We start from the raw sequence: 23,004 nt of genomic DNA, 5'->3' as shown, positions 1-23,004 counted from the left end.
GTAAAAACAGGAAAATCAATAGGGATTTTCGTACGGATAAGTACCCAGTGAACCGTTCGTTTAGCTTTATATATTGTTCCGGGTGGGCGTTGTTTTGGTTTTTCGGAAGTGTTAGACCTGTAAGAGAAAAATTTAAATGGTTGGGAAAGGCCATGGGATGTAGAAATATTTTTTTCACATTTACTTCCTTGTAAAAATAGGTAAATCAATAGGGTTTTTCATACGGATAAGTACCCAGTGAACTGTTCGTTTAGCTTTATATATTGTTCCGGGTGGGCGTTGTATTGGTTTTTCAGAAGTGTTAGACCTGTAAGAGAAAAATTTAAATGGTTGGGAAAGGCCATGGGATGTAGAAATATTTTTTTCACAATTTACTTCCTTGTAAAAACAGGAAAATCAATAGGGATTTTCGTACGGATATGTACCCAGTGAACGGTTCGTTTAGCTTTATATATTGTTCCGGGTGGGCGTTGTATTGGTTTTTCGGAAGCGTTAGACCTGTAAGAAAAAAATTTAAATGGTTGGGAAAGGCCATGGGATGTAGAAATATTTTTTTCACATTTTACTTCCTTGTAAAAACAGGAAAATCAATAGGGATTTTCGTACGGATAAGTACCCAGTGAACCGTTCGTTTAGCTTTATATATTGTTCTGGGTGGGCGTTGTTTTGGTTTTTCGGAAGTGTTAGACCTGTAAGAGAAAAATTTAAATGGTTGGGAAAGGCCATGGGATGTAGAAATATTTTTTTCACATTTTACTTCCTTGTAAAAACAGGAAAATCGATAGGGATTTTCATACGGATAAGTACCCAGTGAACGGTTCATTTATCTTTATATATTGTTCCGGGTGGGCGTTGTATTGGTTTTTCGGAAGTGTTAGACCTGTAAGAGAAAAATTTAAATGGTTGGGAAAGGCCATGGGATGTAGAAATATTTTTTTCACATTTACTTCCTTGTAAAAACAGGTAAATCAATAGGGTTTTTCGTACGGATAAGTACCCAGTGAACCGTTCGTTTAGCTTTATATATTGTTCTGGGTTGGCGTTGTTTTGGTTTTTCGGAAGTGTTAGACCTGTAAGAGAAAAATTTAAATGGCTGGGAAAGGCCATGGGATGTAGAAATATTTTTTTCACATTTTACGTCCTTGTAAAAACAGGAAAATCGATAGGGATTTTCGTACGGATAAGTGCCCAGTGAACGTTGCATTTAGCTTTATATATTGTTCCAGGTGGGCGTTGTATTGGTTTTTCGCAAGTGTTAGACGTGTAAGAGAAAAATTTAAATGTTTGGGAAAGGCCATGGGATGTAGAAATATTTTTTTCACATTTACTTCCTTGTAAAAACAGGTAAATCAATAGGGATTTTCATACGGATAAGTACCCAGTGAACGGTTCGTTTAGCTTTATATATTCTTCCGGGTGAGCGTTGTATTAATTTTTCGGAAGTGTTAGACCTGTAAGAGAAAAATTTAAATGGTTGGGAAAGGCCATGGGATGTAGAAATATTTTTTTCACATTTACTTCCTTGTAAAAACAGGTAAATCAATAGGGTTTTACGTACGGATAAGTACCCAGTGAACCGTTCGTTTAGCTTTATATATTGTTCCGGGTGGGCGTTGTATTGTTTTTTCGGAAGTGTTAGACCTGTAAGAGAAAAATTTAAATGGTTGGGAAAGGCCATGGGATGTAGAAATATTTTTTTCACATTTTACTTCCTTGTAAAAACAGGAAAATCAATAGGGATTTTCGTACGGATAAGTACCCAGTGAACCGTTCGTTTAGCTTTATATATTGTTCCGGGTGAGCGTTGTATTAATTTTTCGGAAGTGTTAGACCTGTAAGAGAAAAATTTAAATGGTTGGGAAAGGCCATGGGATGTAGAAATATTTTTTTCACATTTACTTCCTTGTAAAAACAGGTAAATCAATAGGGTTTTACGTACGGATAAGTACCCAGTGAACCGTTCGTTTAGCTTTATATATTGTTCCGGGTGGGCGTTGTATTGTTTTTTCGGAAGTGTTAGACCTGTGAGAGAAAAATTTAAATGGTTGGGAAAGGCCATGGGATGTAGAAATATTTTTTTCACATTTTACTTCCTTGTAAAAACAGGAAAATCAATAGGGATTTTCGTACGGATAAGTACCCAGTGAACCGTTCGTTTAGCTTTATATATTGTTCCGGGTGGGCGTTGTTTTGGTTTTTCGGAAGTGTTAGAACTGTAAGAGAAAAATTTAAATGGTTGGGAAAGGCCATGGGATGTAGAAATATTTTTTTCACATTTTATTTCCTTGTAAAAACAGGTAAACCAATAGGGTTTTACGTACGAATAAGTGCCCAGTGAACGGTTCGTTTAGCTTTATATATTGTTCCTGGTGGGCGTTGTTTTGGTTTTTCGGAAGTGGTAGACCTGTAAGAGAAAAATTTAAATGGTTGGGAAAGGCCATGGGATGTAGAAATATTTTTTTTACACATTTACGTCCTTGTAAAAACAGGTAAATCAATAGGGTTTTTCGTACGAATAAGTGCCCAGTGAACGGTTCGTTTAGCTTTATATATTGTTCTGGGTTGGCGTTGTTTTGGTTTTTCGGAAGTGTTAGACCTGTAAGAGAAAAATTTAAATGGCTGGGAAAGGCCATGGGATGTAGAAATATTTTTTTCACATTTTACTTCCTTGTAAAAACAGGAAAATCGATAGGGATGTTCGGACGGATATGTACCTAGTGAACGGTTCGTTTAGCTTTATATATTGTTCCGGGTGGGCGTTGTATTGGTTTTTCGGAAGCGTTAGACCTGTAAGAAAAAAATTTAAATGGTTGGGAAAGGCCATGGGATGTAGAAATATTTTTTTCACATTTTACTTCCTTGTAAAAACAGGAAAATCAATAGGGATTTTCGTACGGATAAGTACCCAGTGAACCGTTCGTTTAGCTTTATATATTGTTCCGGGTGGGTTTTGTTTTGGTTTTTCGGAAGTGTTAGACCTGTAAGAGAAAAATTTTAAATAGTTTGGAAAGGCCATGGGATGTAGAAATATTTTTTTCACATTTTACTTCCTTGTAAAAACAGGAAAATCAATAGGGATTTTCGTACGGATAAGTACCCAGTGAACCGTTCGTTTAGCTTTATATATTGTTCCGGGTGGGCGTTGTTTTGGTTTTTCGGAAGTGTTAGAACTGTAAGAGAAAAATTTAAATGGTTGGGAAAGGCCATGGGATGTAGAAATATTTTTTTCACATTTTATTTCCTTGTAAAAACAGGTAAATCAATAGGGTTTTACGTACGAATAAGTGCCCAGTGAACGGTTCGTTTAGCTTTATATATTGTTCCTGGTGGGCGTTGTTTTGGTTTTTCGGAAGTGGTAGACCTGTAAGAGAAAAATTTAAATGGTTGGGAAAGGCCATGGGATGTAGAAATATTTTTTTTACACATTTACGTCCTTGTAAAAACAGGTAAATCAATAGGGTTTTTCGTACGAATAAGTGCCCAGTGAACGGTTCGTTTAGCTTTATATATTGTTCTGGGTTGGCGTTGTTTTGGTTTTTCGGAAGTGTTAGACCTGTAAGAGAAAAATTTAAATGGCTGGGAAAGGCCATGGGATGTAGAAATATTTTTTTCACATTTTACGTCCTTGTAAAAACAGGAAAATCGATAGGGATGTTCGGACGGATATGTACCTAGTGAACGGTTCGTTTAGCTTTATATATTGTTCCGGGTGGGCGTTGTATTGTTTTTTCGGAAGTGTTAGACCTGTGAGAGAAAAATTTAAATGGTTGGGAAAGGCCATGGGATGTAGAAATATTTTTTTCACATTTTACTTCCTTGTAAAAACAGGAAAATCAATAGGGATTTTCGTACGGATAAGTACCCAGTGAACCGTTCGTTTAGCTTTATATATTGTTCCGGGTGGGCGTTGTTTTGGTTTTTCGGAAGTGTTAGAACTGTAAGAGAAAAATTTAAATGGTTGGGAAAGGCCATGGGATGTAGAAATATTTTTTTCACATTTTATTTCCTTGTAAAAACAGGTAAATCAATAGGGTTTTACGTACGAATAAGTGCCCAGTGAACGGTTCGTTTAGCTTTATATATTGTTCCTGGTGGGCGTTGTTTTGGTTTTTCGGAAGTGGTAGACCTGTAAGAGAAAAATTTAAATGGTTGGGAAAGGCCATGGGATGTAGAAATATTTTTTTTACACATTTACGTCCTTGTAAAAACAGGTAAATCAATAGGGTTTTTCGTACGAATAAGTGCCCAGTGAACGGTTCGTTTAGCTTTATATATTGTTCTGGGTTGGCGTTGTTTTGGTTTTTCGGAAGTGTTAGACCTGTAAGAGAAAAATTTAAATGGCTGGGAAAGGCCATGGGATGTAGAAATATTTTTTTCACATTTTACTTCCTTGTAAAAACAGGAAAATCGATAGGGATGTTCGGACGGATATGTACCTAGTGAACGGTTCGTTTAGCTTTATATATTGTTCCGGGTGGGCGTTGTATTGGTTTTTCGGAAGCGTTAGACCTGTAAGAAAAAAATTTAAATGGTTGGGAAAGGCCATGGGATGTAGAAATATTTTTTTCACATTTTACTTCCTTGTAAAAACAGGAAAATCAATAGGGATTTTCGTACGGATAAGTACCCAGTGAACCGTTCGTTTAGCTTTATATATTGTTCCGGGTGGGTTTTGTTTTGGTTTTTCGGAAGTGTTAGACCTGTAAGAGAAAAATTTTAAATAGTTTGGAAAGGCCATGGGATGTAGAAATATTTTTTTCACATTTTACTTCCTTGTAAAAACAGGAAAATCAATAGGGATTTTCGTACGGATAAGTACCCAGTGAACCGTTCGTTTAGCTTTATATATTGTTCCGGGTGGGCGTTGTTTTGGTTTTTCGGAAGTGTTAGAACTGTAAGAGAAAAATTTAAATGGTTGGGAAAGGCCATGGGATGTAGAAATATTTTTTTCACATTTTATTTCCTTGTAAAAACAGGTAAATCAATAGGGTTTTACGTACGAATAAGTGCCCAGTGAACGGTTCGTTTAGCTTTATATATTGTTCCTGGTGGGCGTTGTTTTGGTTTTTCGGAAGTGGTAGACCTGTAAGAGAAAAATTTAAATGGTTGGGAAAGGCCATGGGATGTAGAAATATTTTTTTTACACATTTACGTCCTTGTAAAAACAGGTAAATCAATAGGGTTTTTCGTACGAATAAGTGCCCAGTGAACGGTTCGTTTAGCTTTATATATTGTTCTGGGTTGGCGTTGTTTTGGTTTTTCGGAAGTGTTAGACCTGTAAGAGAAAAATTTAAATGGCTGGGAAAGGCCATGGGATGTAGAAATATTTTTTTCACATTTTACGTCCTTGTAAAAACAGGAAAATCGATAGGGATGTTCGGACGGATATGTACCTAGTGAACGGTTCGTTTAGCTTTATATATTGTTCCGGGTGGGCGTTGTATTGGTTTTTCGGAAGCGTTAGACCTGTAAGAAAAAAATTTAAATGGTTGGGAAAGGCCATGGGATGTAGAAATATTTTTTTCACATTTTACTTCCTTGTAAAAACAGGAAAATCAATAGGGATTTTCGTACGGATAAGTACCCAGTGAACCGTTCGTTTAGCTTTATATATTGTTCCGGGTGGGTTTTGTTTTGGTTTTTCGGAAGTGTTAGACCTGTAAGAGAAAAATTTTAAATGGTTTGGAAAGGCCATGGGATGTAGAAATATTTTTTTCACATTTTACTTCCTTGTAAAAACAGGAAAATCGATACGGATTTTCATATGGATAAGTACCCAGTGAACGGTTCGTTTATCTTTATATATTCTTCCGGGTGGGCGTTGTATTGGTTTTTCGGAAGTGTTAGACCTGTAAGAGAAAAATTTAAATGGTTGGGAAAGGCCATGGGATGTAGAAATATTTTTTTCACATTTACTTCCTTGTAAAAACAGGTAAATCAATAGGGTTTTTCGTACGGATAAGTACCCAGTGAACCGTTCGTTTAGCTTTATATATTGTTCCGGGTGTGCGTTGTATTGGTTTTTTGGAAGTGTTAGACCTGTAAAAGAAAAATTTAAATGGTTGGGAAAGGCCATGGGATGTAGAAATATTTTTTTCACATTTACTTCCTTGTAAAAACAGGTAAATCAATAGGGTTTTTCGTACGGATAAGTACCCAGTGAACGGTTCGTTTAGCTTTATATATTGTTCCGGGTGGGCGTTGTATTGGTTTTTCAGAAGTGTTAGACCTGTAAGAGAAAAATTTAAATGGTTGGGAAAGGCCATGGGATGTAGAAATATTTTTTTCACATTTTACTTCCTTGTAAAAACAGGAAAATCAATAGGGATTTTCGTACGGATAAGTACCCAGTGAACCGTTCGTTTAGCTTTATATATTGTTCCGGGTGGGCGTTGTTATGGTTTTTCGGAAGTGTTAGACCTGTAAGAGAAAAATTTAAATGGTTGGGAAAGGCCATGGGATGTAGAAATATTTTTTTCACATTTACTTCCTTGTAAAAACAGGTAAATCAATAGGGTTTTTCGTACGGATAAGTACCCAGTGAACGGTTCGTTTAGCTTTATATATTGTTCCGGGTGGGCGTTGTATTGGTTTTTCAGAAGTTTTAGACCTGTAAAAGAAAAATTTAAATGGTTGGGAAAGGCCATGGGATGTAGAAATATTTTTTTCACATATACTTCCTTGTAAAAACAGGTAAATCAATAGGGTTTTTCGTACGGATAAGTACCCAGTGAACGGTTCGTTTAGCTTTATATATTGTTCCGGGTGGGCGTTGTATTGGTTTTTCGGAAGTGTTAGACCTGTAAGAGAAAAATTTAAATGGTTGGGAAAGGCCATGGGATGTAGAAATATTTTTTTCACATTTACTTCCTTGTAAAAACAGGTAAATCAATAGGGTTTTTCGTACGGATAAGTACCCAGTGAACCGTTCGTTTAGCTTTATATATTGTTCCGGGTGGGCGTTGTATTGGTTTTTCGGAAGCGTTAGACCTGTAAAAGAAAAATTTAAATGGTTGGGAAAGGCCATGGGATGTAGAAATATTTTTTTCACATTTTACTTCCTTGTAAAAACAGGAAAATCGATAGGTATTTTCATACGGATAAGTACCCAGTGAACGGTTCGTTTATCTTTATATATTCTTCCGGGTGGGCGTTGTATTGGTTTTTCGGAAGTGTTAGACCTGTAAGAGAAAAATTTAAATGGTTGGGAAAGGCCATGGGATGTAGAAATATTTTTTTCACATTTACTTCCTTGTAAAAACAGGTAAATCAATAGGGTTTTTCGTACGGATAAGTACCCAGTGAACCGTTCGTTTAGCTTTATATATTGTTCCGGGTGGGCGTTGTATTGTTTTTTCGGAAGTGTTAGACCTGTAAGAGAAAAATTTAAATGGTTGGGAAAGGCCATGGGATGTAGAAATATTTTTTTTCACATTTTACTTCCTTGTAAAAACAGGAAAATCAATAGGGATTTTCGTACGGATAAGTACCCAGTGAACCGTTCGTTTAGCTTTATATATTGTTCCGGGTGGGCGTTGTTTTGGTTTTTCGGAAGTGTTAGACCTGTAAGAGAAAAATTTAAATGGTTGGGAAAGGCCATGGGATGTAGAAATATTTTTTTCACATTTACTTCCTTGTAAAAACAGGTAAATCAATAGGGTTTTTCATACGGATAAGTACCCAGTGAACTGTTCGTTTAGCTTTATATATTGTTCCGGGTGGGCGTTGTATTGGTTTTTCAGAAGTGTTAGACCTGTAAGAGAAAAATTTAAATGGTTGGGAAAGGCCATGGGATGTAGAAATATTTTTTTCACAATTTACTTCCTTGTAAAAACAGGAAAATCAATAGGGATTTTCGTACGGATATGTACCCAGTGAACGGTTCGTTTAGCTTTATATATTGTTCCGGGTGGGCGTTGTATTGGTTTTTCGGAAGCGTTAGACCTGTAAGAAAAAAATTTAAATGGTTGGGAAAGGCCATGGGATGTAGAAATATTTTTTTCACATTTTACTTCCTTGTAAAAACAGGAAAATCAATAGGGATTTTCGTACGGATAAGTACCCAGTGAACCGTCCGTTTATCTTTATATATTCTTCCGGGTGGGCGTTGTATTGGTTTTTCGGAAGCGTTAGACCTGTAAGAGAAAAATTTAAATGGTTGGGAAAGGCCATGGGATGTAGAAATATTTTTTTCACATTTACTTCCTTGTAAAAACAGGTAAATCAATAGGGTTTTTCGTACGGATAAGTACCCAGTGAACCGTTCGTTTAGCTTTATATATTGTTCCGGGTGGGCGTTGTATTGTTTTTTCGGAAGTGTTAGACCTGTAAGAGAAAAATTTAAATGGTTGGGAAAGGCCATGGGATGTAGAAATATTTTTTTTCACATTTTACTTCCTTGTAAAAACAGGAAAATCAATAGGGATTTTCGTACGGATAAGTACCCAGTGAACCGTTCGTTTAGCTTTATATATTGTTCCGGGTGGGCGTTGTTTTGGTTTTTCGGAAGTGTTAGACCTGTAAGAGAAAAATTTAAATGGTTGGGAAAGGCCATGGGATGTAGAAATATTTTTTTCACATTTACTTCCTTGTAAAAATAGGTAAATCAATAGGGTTTTTCATACGGATAAGTACCCAGTGAACCGTTCGTTTAGCTTTATATATTGTTCCGGGTGGGCGTTGTATTGGTTTTTCAGAAGTGTTAGACCTGTAAGAGAAAAATTTAAATGGTTGGGAAAGGCCATGGGATGTAGAAATATTTTTTTCACAATTTACTTCCTTGTAAAAACAGGAAAATCAATAGGGATTTTCGTACGGATATGTACCCAGTGAACGGTTCGTTTAGCTTTATATATTGTTCCGGGTGGGCGTTGTATTGGTTTTTCGGAAGCGTTAGACCTGTAAGAAAAAAATTTAAATGGTTGGGAAAGGCCATGGGATGTAGAAATATTTTTTTCACATTTTACTTCCTTGTAAAAACAGGAAAATCAATAGGGATTTTCGTACGGATAAGTACCCAGTGAACCGTTCGTTTAGCTTTATATATTGTTCTGGGTGGGCGTTGTTTTGGTTTTTCGGAAGCGTTAGACCTGTAAGAGAAAAATTTAAATGGTTGGGAAAGGCCATGGGATGTAGAAATATTTTTTTCACATTTTACTTCCTTGTAAAAACAGGAAAATCGATAGGGATTTTCATACGGATAAGTACCCAGTGAACGGTTCATTTATCTTTATATATTGTTCCGGGTGGGCGTTGTATTGGTTTTTCGGAAGTGTTAGACCTGTAAGAGAAAAATTTAAATGGTTGGGAAAGGCCATGGGATGTAGAAATATTTTTTTCACATTTACTTCCTTGTAAAAACAGGTAAATCAATAGGGTTTTTCGTACGGATAAGTACCCAGTGAACCGTTCGTTTAGCTTTATATATTGTTCCGGGTGGGCGTTGTATTGTTTTTTCGGAAGTGTTAGACCTGTAAGAGAAAAATTTAAATGGTTGGGAAAGGCCATGGGATGTAGAAATATTTTTTTCACATTTTACTTCCTTATAAAAACAGGAAAATCAATAGGGATTTTCGTACGGATAAGTACCCAGTGAACCGTTCGTTTAGCTTTATATATTGTTCCGGGTGGGCGTTGTTTTGGTTTTTCGGAAGTGTTAGACCTCTAAGAGAAAAATTTAAACGGTTGGGAAAGGCCATGGGATGTAGAAATATTTTTTTCACATTTTATTTCCTTGTAAAAACAGGTAAATCAATAGGGTTTTTCGTACGGATAAGTGCCCAGTGAACGGTTCGTTTAGCTTTATATATTGTTCCGGGTGGGCGTTGTTTTGGTTTTTCAGAAGTATTAGACCTGTAAGAGAAAAATTTAAATGGTTGGGAAAGGCCATGGGATGTAGAAATATTTTTTTCACATATACTTCCTTGTAAAAACAGGTAAATCAATAGGGTTTTTCGTACGGATAAGTACCCAGTGAACGGTTCGTTTAGCTTTATATATTGTTCCGGGTGGGCGTTGTATTGGTTTTTCGGAAGTGTTAGACCTGTAAGAGAAAAATTTAAATGGTTGGGAAAGGCCATGGGATGTAGAAATATTTTTTTCACATTTACTTCCTTGTAATAACAGGTAAATCAATAGGGTTTTTGGTACGGATAAGTACCCAGTGAACGGTTCGTTTAGCTTTATATATTGTTCCGGGTGGGCGTTGTATTGGTTTTTCAGAAGTGTTAGACCTGTAAAAGAAAAATTTAAATGGTTGGGAAAGGCCATGGGATGTAGAAATATTTTTTTCACATTTTATTTCCTTTTAAAAACAGGTAAATCAATAGGGATTTTCGTACGGATAAGTACCCAGTGAACGGTTCGTTTAGCTTTATATATTGTTCCGGGTGGGCGTTGTATTGGTTTTTTGGAAGTGTTAGACCTGTAAGAGAAAAATTTAAATGGCTGGGAAAGGCCATGGGATGTAGAAATATTTTTTTCACATTTACTTCCTTGTAAAAACAGGTAAATCAATAGGGTTTTTCGTACGGATATGTACCCAGTGAACGGTTCGTTTAGCTTTATATATTGTTCCGGGTGGGCGTTGTATTGGTTTTTCGGAAGCGTTAGACCTGTAAGAAAAAAATTTAAATGGTTGGGAAAGGCCATGGGATGTAGAAATATTTTTTTCACATTTTACTTCCTTATAAAAACAGGAAAATCAATAGGGATTTTCGTACGGATATGTACCCAGTGAACGGTTCGTTTAGCTTTATATATTGTTCCGGGTGGGCGTTGTATTGGTTTTTCGGAAGTGTTAGACCTGTAAGAAAAAAATTTAAATGGTTGGGAAAGGCCATGGGATGTAGAAATATTTTTTTCACATTTTACTTCCTTGTAAAAACAGGAAAATCAATAGGGATTTTCGTACGGATAAGTACCCAGTGAACCGTTCGTTTAGCTTTATATATTGTTCCGGTTGGGCGTTGTTTTGTTAGACCTGTAAGAGAAAAATTTAAATGGTTGGGAAAGGCCATGGGATGTAGAAATATTTTTTTCACATATACTTCCTTGTAAAAACAGGTAAATCAATAGGGTTTTTCGTACGGATAAGTACCCAGTGAACGGTCCGTTTAGCTTTATATATTGTTCCGGGTGGGCGTTGTATTGGTTTTTCGGAAGTGTTAGACCTGTAAGAGAAAAATTTAAATGGTTGGGAAAGGCCATGGGATGTAGAAATATTTTTTTCACATTTACTTCCTTGTAAAAATAGGTAAATCAATAGGGTTTTTCGTACGGATAAGTACCCAGTGAACGGTTCGTTTAGCTTTATATATTGTTCCGGGTGGGCGTTGTATTGGTTTTTCGGAAGTGTTAGACCTGTAAGAGAAAAATTTAAATGGTTGGGAAAGGCCATGGGTTGTAGAAATATTTTTTTCACATTTACTTCCTTGTAAAAACAGGTAAATCAATAGGGTTTTTCGTACGGATAAGTACCCAGTGAACGGTTCGTTTAGCTTTATATATTGTTCCGGGTGGGCGTTGTATTGGTTTTTCAGAAGTGTTAGACCTGTAAAAGAAAAATTTAAATGGTTGGGAAAGGCCATGGGATGTAGAAATATTTTTTTCACATTTTATTTCCTTTTAAAAACAGGTAAATCAATAGGGATTTTCGTAGTAATAAGTACCCAGTGAACGGTTCGTTTAGCTTTATATATTGTTCCGGGTGGGGGTTGTATTGGTTTTTTGGAAGTGTTAGACCTGTAAGAGAAAAATTTAAATGGCTGGGAAAGGCCATGGGATGTAGAAATATTTTTTTCACATTTACTTCCTTGTAAAAACAGGTAAATCAATAGGGTTTTTCGTACGGATAAGTACCCAGTGAACGGTTCGTTTAGCTTTATATATTGTTCCGGGTGGGCGTTGTATTGTTTTTTCAGAAGTGTTAGACCTGTAAGAGAAAAATTTAAATGGTTGGGAAAGGCCATGGGATGTAGAAATATTTTTTTCACATTTTATTTCCTTTTAAAAACAGGTAAATCAATAGGGATTTTCGTACGGATAAGTACCCAGTGAACGGTTCGTTTAGCTTTATATATTGTTCCGGGTGGGCGTTGTATTGGTTTTTTGAAAGTGTTAGACCTATAAGAGAAAAATTTAAATGGTTGGGAAATGCCATGGGATGTAGAAATATTTTTTTCACATTTACTTCCTTGTAAAAACAGGTAAATCAATAGGGTTTTTCGTACGGATAAGTACCCAGTGAACGGTTCGTTTAGCTTTAAAAATTGTTCCTGGTGGGCGTTGTATTGGTTTTTCAGAAGTGTTAGACCTGTAAAAGAAAAATTTAAATGGTTGGGAAAGGCCATGGGATGTAGAAATATTGTTTTCACATTTTATTTCCTTTTAAAAACAGGTAAATCAATAGGGATTTTCGTACGGATAAGTACCCAGTGAACGGTTCGTTTAGCTTTATATATTGTTCCGGGTGGGCGTTGTATTGGTTTTTTGGAAGTGTTAGACCTGTAAGAGAAAAATTTAAATGGCTGGGAAAGGCCATGGGATGTAGAAATATTTTTTTCACATTTACTTCCTTGTAAAAACAGGTAAATCAATAGGGTTTTTCGTACGGATAAGTACCCAGTGAACGGTTCGTTTAGCTTTATATATTGTTCCGGGTGGGCGTTGTATTGGTTTTTCAGAAGTGTTAGACCTGTAAGAGAAAAATTTAAATGGTTGGGAAAGGCCATGGGATGTAGAAATATTTTTTTCACATTTTATTTCCTTTTAAAAACAGGTAAATCAATAGGGATTTTCGTACGGATAAGTACCCAGTGAACGGTTCGTTTAGCTTTATATATTGTTCCGGGTGGGCGTTGTATTGGTTTTTTGAAAGTGTTAGACCTATAAGAGAAAAATTTAAATGGTTGGGAAATGCCATGGGATGTAGAAATATTTTTTTCACATTTACTTCCTTGTAAAAACAGGTAAATCAATAGGGTTTTTCGTACGGATAAGTACCCAGTGAACGGTTCGTTTAGCTTTATATATTGTTCCGGGTGGGCGTTGTATTGGTTTTTCAGAAGTGTTAGACCTGTAAAAGAAAAATTTAAATGGTTGGGAAAGGCCATGGGATGTAGAAATATTTTTTTCACATTTTATTTCCTTTTAAAAACAGGTAAATCAATAGGGATTTTCGTACGGATAAGTACCCAGTGAACGGTTCGTTTAGCTTTATATATTGTTCCGGGTGGGCGTTGTATTGGTTTTTTGGAAGTGTTAGACCTGTAAGAGAAAAATTTAAATGGCTGGGAAAGGCCATGGGATGTAGAAATATTTTTTTCACATTTACTTCCTTGTAAAAAAAGGTAAATCAATAGGGTTTTTCGTACGGATAAGTACCCAGTGAACGGTTCGTTTAGCTTTATATATTGTTCCGGGTGGGCGTTGTATTGGTTTTTTAGAAGTGTTAGACCTGTAAGAGAAAAATTTAAATGGTTGGGAAAGGCCATGGGATGTAGAAATATTTTTTTCACATTTTATTTCCTTTTAAAAACAGGTAAATCAATAGGGATTTTCGTACGGATAATTACCCAGTGAACGGTTCGTTTAGCTTTATATATTGTTCCGGGTGGGCGTTGTATTGGTTTTTTGGAAGTGTTAGACCTGTAAGAGAAAAATTTAAATGGTTGGGAAAGGCCATGGGATGTAGAAATATTTTTTTCACATTTTACTTCCTTATAAAAACAGGAAAATCAATAGGGTTTTTCGTACGGATAAGTGCCCAGTGAACGGTTTGTTTAGCTTTATACATTGTTCCGGGTGGGCGTTGTATTGTTTTTTCGGAAGTGTTAGACCTTTAAGAGAAAAATTTAAATGGCTGGGAAAGGCCATGGGATGTAGAAATATTTTTTTCACATTTTACTTCCTTGTAAAAACAGGAAAATCGATAGGGATTTTCATACGGATAAGTACCCAGTGAACGGTTCGTTTATATTTATATATTCTTCCGGGTGGGCGTTGTATTGGTTTTTCGGAAGTGTTAGACCTGTAACAGAAAAATTTAAATGGTTGGGAAAGGCCATGGGATGTAGAAATATTTTTTTCACATTTACTTCCTTGTAAAAACAGGTAAATCAATAGGGTTTTTCGTAAGGATAAGTACCCAGTGAACGGTTCGTTTAGCTTTATATATTGTTCCGGGTGGGCGTTGTATTGGTTTTTCAGAAGTGTTAGACCTGTAAAAGAAAAATTTAAATGGTTGGGAAAGGCCATGGGATGTAGAAATATTTTTTTCACATTTTATTTCCTTTTAAAAACAGGTAAATCAATACGGATTTTCGTACGGATAAGTACCCAGTGAACGGTTCGTTTAGCTTTATATATTGTTCCGGGTGGGCGTTGTATTGGTTTTTTGGAAGTGTTAGACCTGTAAGAGAAAAATTTAAATGGCTGGGAAAGGCCATGGGATGTAGAAATATTTTTTTCACATTTACTTCCTTGTAAAAACAGGTAAATCAATAGGGTTTTTCGTACGGATAAGTACCCAGTGAACGGTTCGTTTAGCTTTATATATTGTTCCGGGTGGGCGTTGTATTGGTTTTTCAGAAGTGTTAGACCTGTAAGAGAAAAATTTAAATGGTTGGGAAAGGCCATGGGATGTAGAAATATTTTTTTCACATTTTATTTCCTTTTAAAAACAGGTAAATCAATAGGGTTTTTCGTACGGATAAGTACCCAGTGAACGGTTCGTTTAGCTTTATATATTGTTCCGGGTGGGCGTTGTATTGGTTTTTCGGAAGTGTTAGACCTGTAAGAGAAAAATTTAAATGGTTGGGAAAGGCCATGGGATGTAGAAATATTTTTTTCACATTTACTTCCTTGTAATAACAGGTAAATCAATAGGGTTTTTGGTACGGATAAGTACCCAGTGAACGGTTCGTTTAGCTTTATATATTGTTCCGGGTGGGCGTTGTATTGGTTTTTCAGAAGTGTTAGACCTGTAAAAGAAAAATTTAAATGGTTGGGAAAGGCCATGGGATGTAGAAATATTTTTTTCACATTTTATTTCCTTTTAAAAACAGGTAAATCAATAGGGATTTTCGTACGGATAAGTACCCAGTGAACGGTTCGTTTAGCTTTATATATTGTTCCGGGTGGGCGTTGTATTGGTTTTTTGGAAGTGTTAGACCTGTAAGAGAAAAATTTAAATGGCTGGGAAAGGCCATGGGATGTAGAAATATTTTTTTCACATTTACTTCCTTGTAAAAACAGGTAAATCAATAGGGTTTTTCGTACGGATATGTACCCAGTGAACGGTTCGTTTAGCTTTATATATTGTTCCGGGTGGGCGTTGTATTGGTTTTTCGGAAGCGTTAGACCTGTAAGAAAAAAATTTAAATGGTTGGGAAAGGCCATGGGATGTAGAAATATTTTTTTCACATTTTACTTCCTTATAAAAACAGGAAAATCAATAGGGATTTTCGTACGGATATGTACCCAGTGAACGGTTCGTTTAGCTTTATATATTGTTCCGGGTGGGCGTTGTATTGGTTTTTCGGAAGTGTTAGACCTGTAAGAAAAAAATTTAAATGGTTGGGAAAGGCCATGGGATGTAGAAATATTTTTTTCACATTTTACTTCCTTGTAAAAACAGGAAAATCAATAGGGATTTTCGTACGGATAAGTACCCAGTGAACCGTTCGTTTAGCTTTATATATTGTTCCGGTTGGGCGTTGTTTTGTTAGACCTGTAAGAGAAAAATTTAAATGGTTGGGAAAGGCCATGGGATGTAGAAATATTTTTTTCACATATACTTCCTTGTAAAAACAGGTAAATCAATAGGGTTTTTCGTACGGATAAGTACCCAGTGAACGGTCCGTTTAGCTTTATATATTGTTCCGGGTGGGCGTTGTATTGGTTTTTCGGAAGTGTTAGACCTGTAAGAGAAAAATTTAAATGGTTGGGAAAGGCCATGGGATGTAGAAATATTTTTTTCACATTTACTTCCTTGTAAAAATAGGTAAATCAATAGGGTTTTTCGTACGGATAAGTACCCAGTGAACGGTTCGTTTAGCTTTATATATTGTTCCGGGTGGGCGTTGTATTGGTTTTTCGGAAGTGTTAGACCTGTAAGAGAAAAATTTAAATGGTTGGGAAAGGCCATGGGTTGTAGAAATATTTTTTTCACATTTACTTCCTTGTAAAAACAGGTAAATCAATAGGGTTTTTCGTACGGATAAGTACCCAGTGAACGGTTCGTTTAGCTTTATATATTGTTCCGGGTGGGCGTTGTATTGGTTTTTCAGAAGTGTTAGACCTGTAAAAGAAAAATTTAAATGGTTGGGAAAGGCCATGGGATGTAGAAATATTTTTTTCACATTTTATTTCCTTTTAAAAACAGGTAAATCAATAGGGATTTTCGTAGTAATAAGTACCCAGTGAACGGTTCGTTTAGCTTTATATATTGTTCCGGGTGGGGGTTGTATTGGTTTTTTGGAAGTGTTAGACCTGTAAGAGAAAAATTTAAATGGCTGGGAAAGGCCATGGGATGTAGAAATATTTTTTTCACATTTACTTCCTTGTAAAAACAGGTAAATCAATAGGGTTTTTCGTACGGATAAGTACCCAGTGAACGGTTCGTTTAGCTTTATATATTGTTCCGGGTGGGCGTTGTATTGTTTTTTCAGAAGTGTTAGACCTGTAAGAGAAAAATTTAAATGGTTGGGAAAGGCCATGGGATGTAGAAATATTTTTTTCACATTTTATTTCCTTTTAAAAACAGGTAAATCAATAGGGATTTTCGTACGGATAAGTACCCAGTGAACGGTTCGTTTAGCTTTATATATTGTTCCGGGTGGGCGTTGTATTGGTTTTTTGAAAGTGTTAGACCTATAAGAGAAAAATTTAAATGGTTGGGAAATGCCATGGGATGTAGAAATATTTTTTTCACATTTACTTCCTTGTAAAAACAGGTAAATCAATAGGGTTTTTCGTACGGATAAGTACCCAGTGAACGGTTCGTTTAGCTTTAAAAATTGTTCCTGGTGGGCGTTGTATTGGTTTTTCAGAAGTGTTAGACCTGTAAAAGAAAAATTTAAATGGTTGGGAAAGGCCATGGGATGTAGAAATATTGTTTTCACATTTTATTTCCTTTTAAAAACAGGTAAATCAATAGGGATTTTCGTACGGATAAGTACCCAGTGAACGGTTCGTTTAGCTTTATATATTGTTCCGGGTGGGCGTTGTATTGGTTTTTTGGAAGTGTTAGACCTGTAAGAGAAAAATTTAAATGGCTGGGAAAGGCCATGGGATGTAGAAATATTTTTTTCACATTTACTTCCTTGTAAAAACAGGTAAATCAATAGGGTTTTTCGTACGGATAAGTACCCAGTGAACGGTTCGTTTAGCTTTATATATTGTTCCGGGTGGGCGTTGTATTGGTTTTTCAGAAGTGTTAGACCTGTAAGAGAAAAATTTAAATGGTTGGGAAAGGCCATGGGATGTAGAAATATTTTTTTCACATTTTATTTCCTTTTAAAAACAGGTAAATCAATAGGGATTTTCGTACGGATAAGTACCCAGTGAACGGTTCGTTTAGCTTTATATATTGTTCCGGGTGGGCGTTGTATTGGTTTTTTGAAAGTGTTAGACCTATAAGAGAAAAATTTAAATGGTTGGGAAATGCCATGGGATGTAGAAATATTTTTTTCACATTTACTTCCTTGTAAAAACAGGTAAATCAATAGGGTTTTTCGTACGGATAAGTACCCAGTGAACGGTTCGTTTAGCTTTATATATTGTTCCGGGTGGGCGTTGTATTGGTTTTTCAGAAGTGTTAGACCTGTAAAAGAAAAATTTAAATGGTTGGGAAAGGCCATGGGATGTAGAAATATTTTTTTCACATTTTATTTCCTTTTAAAAACAGGTAAATCAATAGGGATTTTCGTACGGATAAGTACCCAGTGAACGGTTCGTTTAGCTTTATATATTGTTCCGGGTGGGCGTTGTATTGGTTTTTTGGAAGTGTTAGACCTGTAAGAGAAAAATTTAAATGGCTGGGAAAGGCCATGGGATGTAGAAATATTTTTTTCACATTTACTTCCTTGTAAAAAAAGGTAAATCAATAGGGTTTTTCGTACGGATAAGTACCCAGTGAACGGTTCGTTTAGCTTTATATATTGTTCCGGGTGGGCGTTGTATTGGTTTTTTAGAAGTGTTAGACCTGTAAGAGAAAAATTTAAATGGTTGGGAAAGGCCATGGGATGTAGAAATATTTTTTTCACATTTTATTTCCTTTTAAAAACAGGTAAATCAATAGGGATTTTCGTACGGATAATTACCCAGTGAACGGTTCGTTTAGCTTTATATATTGTTCCGGGTGGGCGTTGTATTGGTTTTTTGGAAGTGTTAGACCTGTAAGAGAAAAATTTAAATGGTTGGGAAAGGCCATGGGATGTAGAAATATTTTTTTCACATTTTACTTCCTTATAAAAACAGGAAAATCAATAGGGTTTTTCGTACGGATAAGTGCCCAGTGAACGGTTTGTTTAGCTTTATACATTGTTCCGGGTGGGCGTTGTATTGTTTTTTCGGAAGTGTTAGACCTTTAAGAGAAAAATTTAAATGGCTGGGAAAGGCCATGGGATGTAGAAATATTTTTTTCACATTTTACTTCCTTGTAAAAACAGGAAAATCGATAGGGATTTTCATACGGATAAGTACCCAGTGAACGGTTCGTTTATATTTATATATTCTTCCGGGTGGGCGTTGTATTGGTTTTTCGGAAGTGTTAGACCTGTAACAGAAAAATTTAAATGGTTGGGAAAGGCCATGGGATGTAGAAATATTTTTTTCACATTTACTTCCTTGTAAAAACAGGTAAATCAATAGGGTTTTTCGTAAGGATAAGTACCCAGTGAACGGTTCGTTTAGCTTTATATATTGTTCCGGGTGGGCGTTGTATTGGTTTTTCAGAAGTGTTAGACCTGTAAAAGAAAAATTTAAATGGTTGGGAAAGGCCATGGGATGTAGAAATATTTTTTTCACATTTTATTTCCTTTTAAAAACAGGTAAATCAATACGGATTTTCGTACGGATAAGTACCCAGTGAACGGTTCGTTTAGCTTTATATATTGTTCCGGGTGGGCGTTGTATTGGTTTTTTGGAAGTGTTAGACCTGTAAGAGAAAAATTTAAATGGCTGGGAAAGGCCATGGGATGTAGAAATATTTTTTTCACATTTACTTCCTTGTAAAAACAGGTAAATCAATAGGGTTTTTCGTACGGATAAGTACCCAGTGAACGGTTCGTTTAGCTTTATATATTGTTCCGGGTGGGCGTTGTATTGGTTTTTCAGAAGTGTTAGACCTGTAAGAGAAAAATTTAAATGGTTGGGAAAGGCCATGGGATGTAGAAATATTTTTTTCACATTTTATTTCCTTTTAAAAACAGGTAAATCAATAGGGATTTTCGTACGGATAAGTACCCAGTGAACGGTTCGTTTAGCTTTATATATTGTTCCGGGTTGGCATTGTATTGGTTTTTTGGAAGTGTTAGACCTGTAAGAGAAAAATTTAAATGGTTGGGAAAGGCCATGGGATGGTGAAATATTTTTTTCACATTTACTTCCTTGTAAAAACAGGTAAATCAATAGGGTTTTTCGTACGGATAAGTACCCAGTGAACCGTTCGTTTAGCTTTATATATTGTTCCGGATGGGCGTTGTATTGTTTTTTCGGAAGTGTTAGACCTGTAAGAGAAAGATTTAAATGGTTGGGAAAGGCCATGGGATGTAGAAATATTTTTTTCACATTTTACTTCCTTATAAAAACAGGAAAATCAATAGGGATTTTCGTACGGATAAGTACCCAGTGAACCGTTCGTTTAGCTTTATATATTGTTCCGGGTGGGCGTTGTTTTGGTTTTTCGGAAGTGTTAGACCTGTAAGAGAAAAATTTAAATGGTTGGGAAAGGCCATGGGATGTAGAAATATTTTTTTCACATTTTATTTCCTTGTAAAAACAGGTAAATCAATAGGGTTTTTCGTACGGATAAGTGCCCAGTGAACGGTTCGTTTAGCTTTATATATTGTTCCGGGTGGGCGTTGTTTTGGTTTTTCAGAAGTGTTAGACCTGTAAGAGAAAAATTTAAATGGTTGGGAAAGGCCATGGGATGTAGAAATATTTTTTTCACATATACTTCCTTGTAAAAACAGGTAAATCAATAGGGTTTTTCGTACGGATAAGTGCCCAGTGAACGGTTCGTTTAGCTTTATATATTGTTCCGGGTGGGCGTTGTATTGGTTTTTCGGAAGTGTTAGACCTGTAAGAGAAAAATTTAAATGGTTGGGAAAGGCCATGGGTTGTAGAAATATTTTTTTCACATTTACTTCCTTGTAAAAACAGGTAAATCAATAGGGTTTTTCGTACGGATAAGTACCCAGTGAACGGTTCGTTTAGCTTTATATATTGTTCCGGGTGGGCGTTGTATTGGTTTTTCAGAAGTGTTAGACCTGTAAAAGAAAAATTTAAATGGTTGGGAAAGGCCATGGGATGTAGAAATATTTTTTTCACATTTTATTTCCTTTTAAAAACAGGTAAATCAATAGGGATTTTCGTAGTGATAAGTACCCAGTGAACGGTTCGTTTAGCTTTATATATTGTTCCGGGTGGGCGTTGTATTGGTTTTTTGGAAGTGTTAGACCTGTAAGAGAAAAATTTAAATGGCTGGGAAAGGCCATGGGATGTAGAAATATTTTTTTCACATTTACTTCCTTGTAAAAACAGGTAAATCAATAGGGTTTTTCGTACGGATAAGTACCCAGTGAACGGTTCGTTTAGCTTTATATATTGTTCCGGGTGGGCGTTGTATTGGTTTTTCAGAAGTGTTAGAGCTGTAAGAGAAAAATTTAAATGGTTGGGAAAGGCCATGGGATGTAGAAATATTTTTTTCACATTTTATTTCCTTTTAAAAACAGGTAAATCAATAGGGATTTTTGTACGGATAACTACCCAGTGAACGGTTCGTTTATATTTATATATTCTTCCGGGTGGGCGTTGTATTGGTTTTTCAGAAGTGTTAGACCTGTAAGAGAAAAATTTAAATGGTTGGGAAAGGCCATGGGATGTAGAAATATTTTTTTCACATTTACTTCCTTGTAAAAACAGGTAAATCAATAGGGCTTTTCGTACGGATAAGTACCTAGTGAACGGTTCGTTTAGCTTTATATATTGTTCCGGGTGGGCGTTGTATTGTTTTTTCAGAAGTGTTAGACCTGTAAGAGAAAAATTTAAATGGTTGGGAAAGGCCATGGGATGTAGAAATATTTTTTTCACATTTTATTTCCTTTTAAAAACAGGTAAATCAATAGGGATTTTCGTACGGATAAGTACCCAGTGAACGGTTCGTTTAGCTTTATATATTGTTCCGGGTGGGCGTTGTATTGGTTTTTTGAAAGTGTTAGACCTATAAGAGAAAAATTTAAATGGTTGGGAAATGCCATGGGATGTAGAAATATTTTTTTCACATTTACTTCCTTGTAAAAACAGGTAAATCAATAGGGTTTTTCGTACGGATAAGTACCCAGTGAACGGTTCGTTTAGCTTTATATATTGTTCCGGGTGGGCGTTGTATTGGTTTTTCAGAAGTGTTAGACCTGTAAAAGAAAAATTTAAATGGTTGGGAAAGGCCATGGGATGTAGAAATATTTTTTTCACATTTTATTTCCTTTTAAAAACAGGTAAATCAATAGGGATTTTCGTACGGATAAGTACCCAGTGAACGGTTCGTTTAGCTTTATATATTGTTCCGGGTGGGCGTTGTATTGGTTTTTTGGAAGTGTTAGACCTGTAAGAGAAAAATTTAAATGGCTGGGAAAGGCCATGGGATGTAGAAATATTTTTTTCACTTTTACTTCCTTGTAAAAACAGGTAAATCAATAGGGTTTTTCGTACGGATAAGTACCCAGTGAACGGTTCGTTTAGCTTTATATATTGTTCCGGGTGGGCGTTGTATTGGTTTTTCAGAAGTGTTAGACCTGTAAGAGAAAAATTTAAATGGTTGGGAAAGGCCATGGGATGTAGAAATATTTTTTTCACATTTTATTTCCTTTTAAAAACAGGTAAATCAATAGGGATTTTCGTACGGATAAGTACCCAGTGAACGGTTCGTTTAGCTTTATATATTGTTCCGGGTGGGCGTTGTATTGGTTTTTTGAAAGTGTTAGACCTATAAGAGAAAAATTTAAATGGTTGGGAAGTGCCATGGGATGTAGAAATATTTTTTTCACATTTACTTCCTTGTAAAAACAGGTAAATCAATAGGGTTTTTCGTACGGATAAGTACCCAGTGAACGGTTCGTTTAGCTTTATATATTGTTCCGGGTGGGCGTTGTATTGGTTTTTCAGAAGTGTTAGACCTGTAAAAGAAAAATTTAAATGGTTGGGAAAGGCCATGGGATGTAGAAATATTTTTTTCACATTTTATTTCCTTTTAAAAACAGGTAAATCAATAGGGATTTTCGTACGGATAAGTACCCAGTGAACGGTTCGTTTAGCTTTATATATTGTTCCGGGTGGGCGTTGTATTGGTTTTTTGGAAGTGTTAGACCTGTAAGAGAAAAATTTAAATGGCTGGGAAAGGCCATGGGATGTAGAAATATTTTTTTCACATTTACTTCCTTGTAAAAACAGGTAAATCAATAGGGTTTTTCGTACGGATAAGTACCCAGTGAACGGTTCGTTTAGCTTTATATATTGTTCCGGGTGGGCGTTGTATTGGTTTTTCAGAAGTGTTAGACCTGTAAGAGAAAAATTTAAATGGTTGGGAAAGGCCATGGGATGTAGAAATATTTTTTTCACATTTTATTTCCTTTTAAAAACAGGTAAATCAATAGGGATTTTCGTACGGATAATTACCCAGTGAACGGTTCGTTTAGCTTTATATATTGTTCCGGGTGGGCGTTGTATTGGTTTTTTGGAAGTGTTAGACCTGTAAGAGAAAAATTTAAATGGTTGGGAAAGGCC

The sequence above is a fragment of the Paroedura picta genome, unplaced genomic scaffold, assembly GCF_049243985.1.
Source record: "Paroedura picta isolate Pp20150507F unplaced genomic scaffold, Ppicta_v3.0 Ppicta_v3_sca19, whole genome shotgun sequence".
Lineage (NCBI taxonomy): Eukaryota > Metazoa > Chordata > Lepidosauria > Squamata > Gekkonidae > Paroedura > Paroedura picta.
This window is presented reverse-complemented; position numbering follows the sequence as displayed.